The sequence below is a fragment of the Equus asinus genome, chromosome 8, assembly GCF_041296235.1.
Source record: "Equus asinus isolate D_3611 breed Donkey chromosome 8, EquAss-T2T_v2, whole genome shotgun sequence".
Classification (NCBI taxonomy): domain Eukaryota; kingdom Metazoa; phylum Chordata; class Mammalia; order Perissodactyla; family Equidae; genus Equus; species Equus asinus.
Window position 1 is genome coordinate 82,001,549 of NC_091797.1, and position 14,170 is coordinate 82,015,718.

Here is a 14,170-nt window from a genome sequence, read left to right on the forward strand (position 1 = left end):
CTGTACCCATACAACCATTCAGTTTTTCACTTTCAGTACAGTATTTAATATATTATATGAGACATTCAACACTTTATTATAAAACAGGCTTTGTCTTAGATGATTTTGTCCAATTGTAGGCTAATGTAAGTGTTCTGAGCACGTTTAAGCTAGGCTAGGCTAACCTACAGTGATCTGTAGCTTAGGTGTATTAAATGCATTCCCAACTTATGATATCTTCCACTTATGATGGGTTTATCAGGACATAACCCCATTGTAAGTAGAGGAAGATCCATATATATAACAGGCATAAAAATATTATTCAGTATTTATCAGCATTTTCCCTTCCTCTTTTTTTTTTTTTTTCCTGAGGAAGATTTGCCATAAGCTAACAACTGTGCCAATCTTCCTCCATGTTGTATGTGGGTTGCTGCCACAGCACGGCTGCTGACGAGCAGTGTAGGTCCACGCCTGGGAACCAAACTGGGCCACCAAAGCAGAGCGTGCCGAACTTACCACTAGGCCATGGGCTGGTCCCCCTTCCTCCTTCTTCTAAATAGGATTCAACCTTTGCCTGCCTAACCCCTAGACTTTCACTGGGTTCATCCAAGACTGGGAAAAGCTCAGAGTGAGCACCTTGGTTTGCATTAGGAAGGACCTGAAGCTACCTGGTGTAGAACAGAGTGGCCCAAAACAGGAGTAGAGAGATTAAGAAAAAAAGGATGCCTGAGGACACAGAAAGAGCCCAGGCTGAGGTCAGGAGGAAGTGAGGAGAAGCATTTGCAGAAGCAGCTGCTGTGATGAGGGAGACTTCAGATTTTAAGGATTTCTCAAAGAGACTTCAATTAAGATGTCAACTATTTCCCAAAGCTTTGGGGACTGGGGACTGGTGATTCTTGGGAATGTGACACCATGTTGAGACTGGCCACAAGATGGCCAGTTGTAGTTTGAAACTATGTACAACTATCTTATTCTTTTTAATGGCTGTATAGTGTTCTATTCTGTGGGAGTACCAAATTTTATTTACTATAGACAGTAATGCAGGTTGTTATAAGTGCTTTTGGTATTAAATATAAACACTGGGATGAACATCTTTACAAATAGGTTCACTTATAAAGGATGAGAATAGATAGGTAGATAAGAGATGGATGGATGAATGGAAGGAAGGAAGGAGGCATGGAGGAGGAAAGAAGAGAGGAAGAAAGAAAGAGAGAGAGAGAAAGAAAGAAAGAGAGAAAGAAAGAATTGTGGTTTATCCATACAACAGAATACTACTCAGCCATAAAAAGGAACGAAATATTGATACAACAACGTGGATGAATCTAAATTCATTATGCTGAGTGAAAGAAGCCAGCATTCTGTGTGTTTCCATTTAGCTAAAATTCAAGACAGAGAGCAGATCAGCAGCAGCTGCCTGGGCACTGGGATGCTGGGCAGGAAGGAAGGATGACAAAGGGAAACAAAGGAACTTTTGCTAGTGATGATATATTCGTTATCTTGATTGTGATGACAGTTTCACTGGTGTATGCATATGTCAAAACTTACCAATTGTACAGTTTAAGTATGTGCCGATTATTGTATGTCAATTATAACTTCATAAAGCCATGAAGCAGATGATGATAGATAAAGAGACAGACACTGGTGGGGGGTGGGCATTTTAAGGGGAACAAGAGAAAAGAGATCCAGTAGCAACTGGTTCAGGCACCGCTGGGCTGGGGACTGAGGAGAAAGGCCAAGAGTCGAGTACAGTATGGACTCCGGTGGGATGCCACGGTGTGCTGAGGTGTTTTGAAGGGTAGGGCTTCTAGCGCTGAGGAGATGGACCAGCAAATGGTCTCACATCTGAGCCCCAAATCATACTAGCTTCCCATCTACAGGATGGGCCAGTTCTTGGCCCCTCTGCCCCAATACAGATTGCCCCAGAGCCCAGCACTGTGCCTGGCAAACAGAAGGCACTCAATAAATGTTTGTCAACATGAACAGACCCTTTCTAAGCACCACCCAGCCAGCACTAGCCCACAAGAGTCCCAGGCAACCCAGCCTTCCACTTGACAAAGGGCTTGACTACCTTCCCACTTCTGGCCTGGCTCCCACCTCCATTCCCACAATCCCCCACGCCCTGGCCTTGCCTTCCATCTTCCGCTCAAGCTTGTCTCTTGGACTTAATGAACAAATTCACTTCTCCAGGCCTACCCTGGAAGCTCCTCTTTGGACATGGATCTGTTCTCTCTTCTGGCTTCCACTGATTCCCACGGCTTCTGCAGTAGGCAGGTCATCTGAGGTGGTTAATTTGCTGGGACAGCCTTGGGTTCATGCCTCAGCTCTACCTCTCTTTATCTGTGTGGCCATGGGCAGGCGAATTCCCCTTTCTGTGCCTCAGTTTTTCCATCTGTAAAATGGGGACAGTAAGTAGCATCGACAGTAGAGCATTGGTGAGGACTCATGAAATAAAGGCACCAAGTACTTAGCATACCGTGTGGCACACAGCAGGCACTGAATCAAGGCTTAGTTTATTTTATTTTTTATACAGTTGTTAAGAGGTTAAGAGCTTGGACTCTGGTTCAGGATGACCCAAATTCGAATCCCAGATAAGTGCCCCTGGACAAGTGACTTTATTTCTCTGAGAGCTTCAGTTTCCTCCTCCACAGAGTGGAGGTGTTAGCAAATGCATCCATCAGGAGCCTGGCAGGTAACAGAGGACACATTGAAAGCGGGTAATTTGAGAGGGTTTAATAACGAGGTTATTTGCACAGGTGTGGGCAGGGCTTAGGGACGCTGACAGGGCAGAATGCAATACCTGGTGCCAGCAAAGGGAGGCGCTCTTCCTACCCCTGAGCCTGCAGGAGCAAGGAGAAGGGGTAATTCCAGAACCTGGAAAGGGGCGCCATATGGAGAGACTTATCAGACAGGAGCTGTGGCTTTTGGAAGAGGCACATGCAGCCCTCGGCAACCCGGCAAGAAGGAGCCAAGGGGATTCACATCTCAACCTTATTGTCTTCCATCCTCTCATCTCCTACCATTGCCTCTTCTTTTCTTGGACAAACCCACAGAGAGACCAGAGTGCATGGAAGCCCACTGATGCCATCCACTCAGGTGAGCCTCCTGGGCTCAGAGCAAGGAGAGAAAGGGGCAAGTGGTCCTGGACGGACAAAGAGGTAACATCCAGTATATAAAGTTCTACCTCAAAGGATCGATCAGATTAACTGAGATCACGTCAATAAGGCATTTATTTAGCACAGAGCAAGACTTCGGTAAGTGGCGACTCATGGTTACCCCAGAACCCTCCCTAGCCCGGGTTCTCAAGGTTGGTGCCAGGCCAGCCTTGATCCACCCTCCAGCGCTGAGAATGGAACAGAGCTGAGCTTCTCCTACACCCTGTGTTTACTTAGAGGAAACTTGGCTGCTGAGAGCAAGAGGAGGTTGACTGTGGTTTTCTGCAACAGCTGGGGGTGGAGGGAGGCAGAGAGAGGGGAGCTGGAACATGTTAGGGCCCCCGAAAGCCAAGATACCCCAGAGCCCAGGAATCTGAGAAGAGTCCACGTTGAGGGCAGCGTTCGCCTGCGTTCTCTGCCAAGGGGCTGTGGATTTCGGGGCTGAGCGCCGTGTCCCGGGACCTCGTCCCCAGGAGGCAGGGCCACGGGACAGCCCCCAGCGCCAGCCTTGTGGAATGTGCCACTCTTGGAACTGAGGCTCTCGGTTTTTAAAATTGGCTTGTAAATCTCCATGTAGTTTTCAGGCTTTAGGAATTTTATTTTATCTGGATTAAAGTCATGTTCTGCTTTGGCATAGGAAGGCGTTTATGACTGTTAAAACAAGAAATGAAAAATATAGGCCTGCAATCAGCCGGGCTGCCTCCTGCCAGAGTCTAGGGATTTGTCTTGGGGGCCAGGCTGAAGGTTTGCTGCCCTTCTCCCCGCACTGCTCTGTGTTTCTCCAGAAAGCTGGAGCTGGCTGCCTGGGAGCGGCTGACGCGATGGCTGGGAGGGTCTCAGGAACGAAGCCTTTGTCTTTGCTCAGGTGAGTCTTACCACCTCCCCTTCAGCCTGTTTCCCCCCTCAGAGCACACCCTCCGGGGCACTGGTTTTTTTTTTTGAAGAAGAAGATTAGCCCTGAGCTAACATCTGTTGCCAATCCTCCTCTTTTTGCTGAGGAAGACTGGCCCTGAGCTGATATCCATGCCCATCTTCCTCTACTTTATATGTGGGACGCCTACCACAGCATGGGGTGCCAAGCGGTGCCATGTCCCCACCCAGGATTTGAACCAGGGAACCCTGGGCCGTGGAAGCAGAGCGTGCAAACTTAACCACTGCACCACGGGGCCGGCCCCCAGTGCATTGTTTAAAGGCCTTTCTCACGGTCACTGTCACTTGGCTACACTTGGTCTAGGGGGCAGATGGCTTAAGTCTTTTGATTCATCATTTTAGGATAACTTTGAGTTCCCAAATTGCAGTTTGGGGCGGGATTTAGATAACTGGATTCCTTGGCCTACTTTGTCATCTTCTCTATACTCTCTTGCTTTTTTTTTTTTTTTCCTGAGGAAGGTTCACCCTGAGCTAACATTTGTTGCTAATTTCTTTTTTTTTTTTTTTTGCTTGAGGAAGACTATCCCTGAGCTAACATCTGTGCCAATCTTCCTCTGTTTTGTATGTGGGATGCCACCACAGTGTGGCTGATGAGTGGTGTAGGCCCGTCCCCGGGATCCCAACCCGTGAACCTGGGCTGCCGAACTAGAACATGCCAAACGTAACCACTACACCATGGGCCCAGCCCCTATATCCTCTTGCTTTTAAAGCATGCACACACACATGCACACACACTTCCGTCCTAATGGCAGAAGTTATGCATACTTCCCAAAGAACACTTGGAAAGCAAAGAAAAGCATCAAGGGGGAAAAAAGCAAAAAATCACAACAGAAAATCATTCAAGCTTTTGACAAACATTGTCCTGGTATTTTTCCTCCCATCCACCTAGCATCTATCTCTCCTTTTGTAACAGTATCACAGAATTGTGCAATCTTGTTGCCTGTATTTTCACTTACAGGTTGTGAGCATCTTTCCATTTCTGCAGATAATGCATTGTATTTTATAAAAATAATAATGAGCATGGAGGTTAAGAACTCAGCCTTTGTAGTCAGAGAGATCTGGGTTCAAATCTCGGCTCCGTCAATTTCTAGCGGCATCTTTGGGCAATTCCTTAAGCTTGCTGGGCCTGAGTATCCTGATCTGTGAAATGGGGACAGGATTTTATCTACTCCAGAGGGCAAGTTGCTATGAGGACAAATAAAATTGTGTCAAATATATAAAAGCCTGGGGGATGTGTAGGTCCCTAGTAAGTGCTCAATCAATTACAGTTCTTCTTTCTCCAGTGTTGTTCAGCAGGCACCGATGTAGGGCACTTGTCTGGGTTTGTCTTTCACGAGAGTGCAGTGTGCAGCGTCCTCTCTAAATCAGAACTTTGGGCTCCACAGCATTTGTTTCATGGTAAGCAGCTAGATGATTTTAAACTTCTATCTTCCCCAAGAACACTCGACAAAATTGGCAGCCTGTACTATGCAAAAATTCACCCAGAAATGGAAGAGAGGGACATTTGCACAAGCTGGGTTGTGTCTACAGAATTAGAAGGCACAGTTGGACTAATTTTAGTGTCTAAAAATTGGAGGAAACATTGGAATCAGGCTTCGTGGGAAGACAAGTCCTTGAAAGTGGCAAAAGGAACCACCGCGATTGGCTGAATCGACGACCATTCCCACAAGGTTTGGGCGCTGTCCCAGTGTGCGCACAGACCCTAACCGGCCGGAAGTTAAAAGGCGGGGGAGGGAAAAGGGTTAAGCGCCCTTTAAGGCTTCAGGTTAGAAATGACTCCGGAGACCTTCTTCGCAGTGCCCCTTCATTGTCTTGGTTTCCCAGCTATCTGCTTTCCTTTGTCTTGCCATAGATAATTTTGATCCCGTGGCCGGGCGGTCGCCTGTTGGGGCTCTCTGGCATTTTGTCCTTTGGGATTTCCGAGAGGGGCAGGCCCCTGTGCTTGGCCTCACGTGGGCAAACCGCACACAACTCGCTTTGTATCTGAGGAGCGGAGCGGGGGCCTGGCTCCTTTTCGTCGCAGCCAATCAGGCCGGGGCTGAGAATTTATGAGATGAAGGCGACCACTTTGAAGAAAGGCGCCCTTGTCTGCGGCTTCCCCATTGCTCGGTGGTGCGCGTGGGGCGGTGGGGAGGGGTGGGCTCAGCCAGAGGGCCGGCGCCCCGGGGATGGACGGGCAAAGAAAAGAATCTGAGAAACCAGGGTCAAAAGTCTTTCTGTGCACAGGAAAGAAAACTGAGCAGGCTGCCTTCCTTCTTGCAGGTGTATTCTCACAATGGGGAGCCACGGCCCTCCCCAAGGACCAGCGAGCAATGGGCGCATCTCATTCGCTGCCTGCATTTGCCCCCGCCCATCCAAGAGAGCAGAATCAGAGAGGGTAAGATGGAAACACTTCTAGAAGCAATCATGGCAGCCGATAATCTGGAAGCAATGACACCTCCACCAAGGCAGAGAGGTGCAGCTTCAAATCTTCCTATCTTTGTATGCTTTGGCTTCATATCTCTGAGTCTCAGTTTCCTCATCTCTAAAAAGAGGTGGTTAATAATAGCAGTGTGCTCATCGGGCTGTGCGAGGAATGTGTAAAGGCACTTAGCAGAGCGCCTGGTATGCAATAAATGCTGAGTAAGTAGGAGCTATCATTATTAATAGCAATCATCTTTGGTTTCCAAAGAGGTGTAGCTTTCATTAAAGCCAAGAATAAAGTCCATTCATTCAATCGTTATTTCATTCATTTGCTTAGGCAATCAATAAACATTTCACAGGACCTACTATGCGCTGCCTACTTTACTGGGGATGATGATGATAATAATAGCTATCACTTGCTTGGGGCTCACTAAGTGTCAGGCTCTGTTCTAAGCCCTTCCTATGTATTAACTTACATAAGCGTCACAACCAAACCCCAGCGGGGTAGGTATAGAAAAATTGAACTTTGCCAAGATCACACAGCTAGTAAGATTAGGGGTTGGGATTTGAAGTAAGGTCTGCCTGCCTCTCAAGTCCATGTCCTAAGCACTCTGCTAGTCCAAAACTAATAATTAACCCGTGATTCCTGCCCCCCTCCCTGGGGAAGTTCTGTCCTCTAGAACTTTCTGTAATGATAGCAATATTTGATATCTGCGTTGTCCAATATGGGACCAACGGGGACCCACTGAGGACTTGAAATGGGGCTAGTGCATCGAAGAACTGGAGTTTCAATTGTATTGAATTTGCATTAATTTCAGTGTAGATTTAAATAGCCACACGTGGCTGGTGGCTATGGCGTTAACCAGCACGGCTCCAGGAATGCGGAGTCTAGGTGAAGAAATTCACGTTACTCAAGGCGGTAAGAGTTAAGCTATGGCTGTGCCCAGGCTCCAGGAGCAGAGAGAGGAGAACACAGCCTTGCTGTGGGGTGTGGCCTGGGACAAGGTCACAGGAGGCTTGCGGGACAAAGTCATCTCTGAGCCGAGTCTTGAGGAAGGAGGAGCTGGCAGGAGGGGAGGTATTTTTAAATATACCCAAATATGCTGGGTTTCACAGCAGGCCTGTGCTCAACTGGTTCTTTAGTGGAGTTTAAAACCTGTAATCAAGACCCAGGGTCTTTGAGCCGCGAGATAACCCGAGCACACCCCCGAAGGATGAAAGAAGACCGGATTCAGAAATGTGTCCACCGTTTTTGTTCGACGGCAGGTAGCAGCTTGTGTTTGGTTCTCGACCGTCACCTCTCTGAGGACGTGCAAACACCTGGAAAACAAATGTGAAAACTTCACCGACTCATCGAAAGGCTCTGTCAATGTCGCATGAAGCCAGATGTCCAAGAACCAAGAGCCAGCTCTAGGCAGACAAAAGAGTAGTAATAATAATAAGGATAATGATGATAATAATGAAAAACAGTTACCACTTATTAAGACACTTGCTTTCTGCCAGACCCAATGTTAAGTGCTTTTGTGTATTGATCGTCTCACACAATCCTACAATCCATTCTCTCCATGGCAGCAAAGTGGCCTTTTTAAGACATAAACTCTAAATCAGATCAGGCTAGTCTGTGGCTAAAAACCCTTAAGTGGCTTCCCATTATACTTAGAATGACATCAAAGTTTCTTGCCGTGGCCTGCAAGGCTAGGCCCCTGCCTACCTATCCCTATCTGCTCCCACTCTCCACCTACTCACTAAACTCCAAACACATAAGCCCCTCTCTGGTGCCAAGTGCCAAGCTTTTGCCTGCCCCGGGACCTTTGCACTTGCTGTTCCCCCAATAAGCAACTCAACTCCCCACCCTAATCCTCCATTGGAATGAATGTGCTAGAGAGAAATGACCTCGTCTCTTTGATCACTGTTGTATCTCCAGCCCCTAGGACAGTTGGCACTCAACAAAAATTTGTCATACGATTGAAAGAATTTCAACCCTATGTACTAGGCATTATTATCTTCATGTAACAGATGAAGAAACTGAAAGTCAGCCTAGTTCATTTGCTCAAAGCCATATAACTTATGAGTTTCGACTACACGGCTGGAGGACTCTGTCTGTTTTCTCCTTGTCAGCTAGCTGTGCTGAGGCTGCACAGCCACCTTGGGGGGAGGAGCAGCCTTCGAGATGCAGTTTTCATCTCTTCACTCTGCAAACAGCCCTGCTTTGCCTCACTTAGTCCTTTATGGCCAGGATCTGTCTACACAATAAGAAACCCTAGCCTGCAAAACGACCCCGTCTTCCTCTGGCTTTTACTTTATGTTTTTCTTTGATCATAAAAATGAGTATTTAGAAAGACTGGAAAGTATAGGAAAAGATATATATATAAAGAAGCTGGGGGAAAAACCACTCACGACCTCACTACCCAGAGGCAGCTTGGTTAACGCTTTGGTTTCTTTACTGCCGCTCTTTTCTATCGTCTTTAATACAGAGTTGATATCGTCTCTGTATGTAATTTTGTGTCCTGCTTTTATCCCTTAATGCTATATCTTAAGAGTGTTCTCTGAAAAGTTTTTCATAAGCGTTAAAGCTAATGCTTGCATAATATTGCTTCGCTTGGGTTCATCCAGTTTGCTCAACCAAATTTCTTTTGTTTGAAGGAATTCCCTTTTCTCACTTGCAGTCAGCAAGCCAAAAATAGGACTTAAATGTAAGGAGACACACGTGCAATTATGACTCAAATATACAGAGATGCACGGACAATTATGTTTCCCTATTGAGATCAGAAAAAGGCATGGCTGTATTCCATCAGAATAATTATTGCTATTATTCGATCATTTCCTGGGATCTCATAGTATATGAAAGTTGTGGGTATTCCAAAGAAACTCTCAAATAATACCTAAATGTCCTTACTGGAAGCACAGGTTTTAGGTCTCTGCTGATTCTCAGCAAAATCCCCTTGGTTGACATGTCACCTACACCTTTTTGGCCACCACCCCTTCCCAGGATGCAGCTGCTGCCACCGCAACCAGGGGACAGGATAGAAAAGGGCCGGCAATCTGGAGGCCAGAAACAAAGGTTCAAGGTCCAGCTTCTAGGCTTAACTACATGCCCTTGGACGTGTCACATCTCCTCTTTCCCATAAAATGAGGATGATAGTCCTCGCCTCAGAGAACTGTGAAGGTCAAAGGAGGGCTCACACACGGAGGGTGTGTCGTAAACTGAAAAGTGCTATAAAGTTGTTTGGAATTCTTACGATCCGAAGAGTTATGACCCCAGTGGCTATTTAAAAAGACTTAAAGGTCAGCAGAGCCAATGTTTTCCAGCCCAAATCTTCAAAAGGCTGGCTCTTGTTAGAAGACGATGTGTATAAACTGGATTAGTGGGTCCTCTGCTTGTGATAAATTCACAGGGATGTGAAAGAGCGTGGGTAGCAGGCTCTGCTGTTACCTACCAGCGTCCATGCCCTACCCTCCTGGTCCTAGGAGGGGACCTGTTTGGTGTCAGGCATTCAGCCAGTCCAGGTTTAGCATGTGACTCAGCTCAAACTGACTCCACCCCCAGCTCCAGGGATGGGCCTGATTGGTCAAAAGATAATCCCTCCCCTTGCCAGTGATTGGTTCATTCAGCCACAGGGCACGTGATTCCACTCCCACCGTGAGACATGTGGGGACGGGGAGACACGTGGGGACGTGGGAGACAGGTGGGGCAAGGTCTCCTTGCTCGTGGTGAAGTATCACCAGGAAAAAGAGCCTTTCTTCTTCCCGCCTTGAACTGTGCAGCCATCTTCCTACCAGACCAGAGGGTGAAGGCAACACGGAGAGAGGAAGAGCCGAGAGAGCGTGATGGTGGATGATGATAACCATAACAGCAGCAAACATTTATTGAGCATTTAGCGCTTACCAAGTGCTGTTCTAAACGTATTATCTGCTCTGGGGGTGGGGAGGTGGCCCCATCGATGTTGGTGGCCCGTGGACTAAGAATGGTTTTTACATTTTTTAATGGTTGAATAAAAATCAAAAGAACGGTATTTCACGACATACGAAAATTATATGGAATTCCATGTTCGGTGTCCATAAATAAAATTTTATTGGAACACAGCCATGCTCACTCATTTACCTGTTGTCTTTGGCTGCTTTCATGCTAGAACAGTAGGGTTGAGTAGTTGAGCAGAGTCTGCTAACTGCTTGGCCAAGAGCAAAGCCTACGATAGTCCCATGTGGCCCTTTATAGAGAAAGTCTGCCCACTTTTGCTTTAGTGCTCACAACCACCCTATAAGGTGGTGTACTGTTGTTATCCTGTTTTTCACAGATGAGGAAACTGAGGCTCAGAGAGGTTGAGCAATTTGTCCAAGGTCACACAGCTATGTATAAGAGGTGGACTTGAGATTCACTGCCAAACAGCCTGGCTCCAGAGCCAGTGTTCTTAACCACTCTGGGGAAGAACCTAGATTCCCGATGACATTGTTGAGATGCGGAGGCAACCAATCCTAAACCTACCTCACTTTGGGACTTCCAGGTTTAAGAGGTGTATGACATGACCGTATGATGGAATCCAGTTAGAGACTGTGTTTCTTTTGTTCGCAGGTGAAGGCGTCCCAGCCAAGGCTGTGAGAAAGCACTTGAGAACCGTAAGAGCAGAAAGGCAAGGCAAGCTACCAGCTTCTTGGACCAACCGCCTTTTGTCCTTGCTCAGGGGAATACAAACTTTCTTTCTCCAGACACTGCAAGCGTCCGCAAGTTCTTCCCTTTAAAAGGGATTATGAAGGAAATCTCGTTTCAGAATTGCTGCTGCTTTTGGCAATCTGCAATATTAGCCTGATGAGGAATTACACTCGCTAATGAAATCTCGCAAGTTGGGTTGAGTCTAATTGTTGCTAGTGCTCGTAGTAATAACCTTTCTTGGGGACTTCTGTGCCTGCGCATCCCTCGCTTGGCTACAGCCCATGTGGAAAATCAATTTCCTCTAAATGTTTGAAGAATGGCACAGAAGGACCTGATTTCTTTTCCCTCTGCTGGAGTCAATCTGGAGACAGTGAGCCTATAAAATGAATGAAAATAGCTACGATTGCAAGATGCAGGGTGGAACGCCGAGCTAAGCTAAGCAGAGCTGATCGCACACTCCAAGTTCCAGCTTTTTGTCCTAAGGCCAGAGACAATATACATTCGTGTCCCAAATTGATGGGCTCTTAAAAAGTCACAGAACAGAAAGGATTTTACTTCAACCTGGCAATTTCACTTCTAGGAATCTCTCCCGCAGAAAAACTCCCAGGAGAATGCAGGACTGTAGGAACCTGGTTTGTGACGGTGAAAAATTGGAGGCAAGAGAATTATCTGACAATGAGAGACTGGTTAAAAAAAAATGGTGGTAGATCCATGCTCTGTAGCCATTAAAAAGAAAGAGCTAAATCTGTGTGAATTCATATGGAAGGATTTTTACGGTATGGTATTGGGTGGAAAAAAGCAAGTTACAGACATACATAGTATGGGTTCACTTTTGTAAAAAAAAACCTTCAACAACAATGTGCACATTTATACGTAGATGTTTGTACATGAGTAGAGAAAGATCTGAAAGGGTACACACCAAGTTGTAGATGGTGGTGGCTAAACTCAGGAGTGGGAATGGTGCAGGTGAGACAGGAAATTTCCCTTCTATAGTATTTCGGGTTTTTTTTACAACAAGGGTTTGTGGCTTTGGAACGAAAAAGGAAATAAAGAATTGACTTTCTGGCTTGTCTGAATACCACCGTGCCAGGTTCACCACTCTTTCTGAGGATATGGAAGATCACAGCTCAACTCCACAGTGTTACGATCCGGTCAAGCCAGTTGCAAGTCTGTTACACAGCTTAATCTGATAGGTCATAGCTCTTTCTAGTCCACAACTGCCACAAAGAGACTTCATCTTTAGCTACTTGCCTACTAAATTAGAACCAAACCAAAATGTCCTTTTGCCAAGGCCAGAATTTAAAGATTTGCTTTAAAAATAATTGTGGTAAAATATGCACAACATAAAATGTACGATTTTAACATGTACAGTTAAGTGGCATTGGGCTCATTGACGGTGTTACGCCATCATTGGCACTATGTGGTTCCAGAACTTTTTCATCAGTCTAAAGGAAACCCCATCCCCATTAGCATCACTCTCCATTCTTACTCTCCTACAGCCCCTGGAAACTACTAATTTTCTTCCTGTCTCTATGGATTTGCCTATTCTCGACATTTTGTATAAATGGAGCCATACCGTCCATGGCCTTTTGTGACTGGCTTCTTTCACTTAACATAATGTCTTCAAGGGTCATCATTCCTTTTTATGGCTGAATAATATTCCATAGTATGGACATGCCACAGTTTGTTTTATCCATCCCTCAGTTGATGGACACTTTGGATGTTTTTATCTTTTATATATAAGAATAATGCTGCTATGAACGTTCCTGTACACATTTTTATTTGAGCACCTGTTTTCAGTTCTTTGGGGTATATATGTAGAAGTGGAATCCTGGGGTCATATGATAATTTGCCTTTAACTTTATCAAGATTTGCTTTTAAAACCCCAGAAGGCCAGTTTCCTGACCATGGACGACAGGACATGAGGAGGAAAAGCTTCCACTGACATTCTCTGTTGTGTCCCCTGAGTCTAGGCAATTAGGTGCATAGATGAAGATAATCACTATGTAATTACCCTATCTACACTTAGGAAACCATCTGCTAAGATTCCACTTCTTCTAGAATATTCTGAATATTGCTATTACACGAAATTGGGGAACCGTTCTTCAAAATAAATTAATCAAATGATTAACCCAGGATTTCTCCTGTAAGTTTCACTTACTGTTACACTTGTGGAAATTCAACAATTCTGACTATTCCTAAGCATGACAGAATTAACCCTGAATCATCCAAGTGCCAGACCAAATTCTTCTGGGCTCGGGGTCTTGAAATGGACTTTTGTTGAGTGGCAGCCTGCAATAATCAGCTTTTCTGAAGGTGGGCTTAACTTGCAATCAGGAAAACATAGTAGTTAGGTTGCTTTGGGTCAGTAGGACCTGGGTTCAAGTCTCAACTCTGCTGTTAACTAACTTACCTTGGGAAAGTCACTTAACCCTTCTGAATCCCTCAGTTTCCTCCTCTGTAATATGGGATTGATTATAGGACATACTTCATGGAACATTTATTCATTCAACAAACAATTATTATGCACCTACTGTGCAACACATACCGTTTACCAGCACTGACTGAACCCTCGCCTCGAAAGAGTCCCTTGCCTTGTGGGAAGAGACAGACAATAAACATAATGATGAGTGGTTATAAGGTCGTTAGATGGTGATGACTTTATGAGGAAAAGCTAGAACAGGAGGGCTGAAGGAAGCTCTGCATTTTAAATGATGTGGTCAGCATAAGCCCCACGAAGAAAGTGGCATTTGAACAAAGACTCGAAAGAAGAAAGAAGATAAGTCTTGCAGCTGTCTGGCAAGAAGAACAGGTAGTGCAAAGGCCCTGAGGCAGGAGTGTTCTGCCGTCTTCACGGGAGGTCAAGGACACAGCGGGCTGGACCAGAGTGCAGGTGAGAGAGAATAGAGGGGTTGATTTTGTGGGCCATGGTGAGGACTCTGGATTACTCAGAGAGATCAGGAGTCTTGTAGGTTTCTGACCTGACCTGACATATTTCAAAAGCATCGTTCAATCTGCTGTGTTAAAAATAGACCACAGACAGACAAGGGCAACAGCA

General features: G+C 45.8%; 1 long non-coding RNA gene across 1 annotated transcript; it reads left to right on the forward strand.

The window, feature by feature from the left end:
- The first annotated feature begins 3,123 nt into the window (after positions 1–3,123).
- Positions 3,124–13,809, forward strand: LOC139045924 (uncharacterized). Its single transcript, XR_011505366.1, has 3 exons — positions 3,124–3,996; positions 6,324–6,438; positions 11,035–13,809. It is a non-coding gene; the product is annotated as an uncharacterized lncRNA (long non-coding RNA).
- Positions 13,810–14,170: the final 361 nt, after the last annotated feature.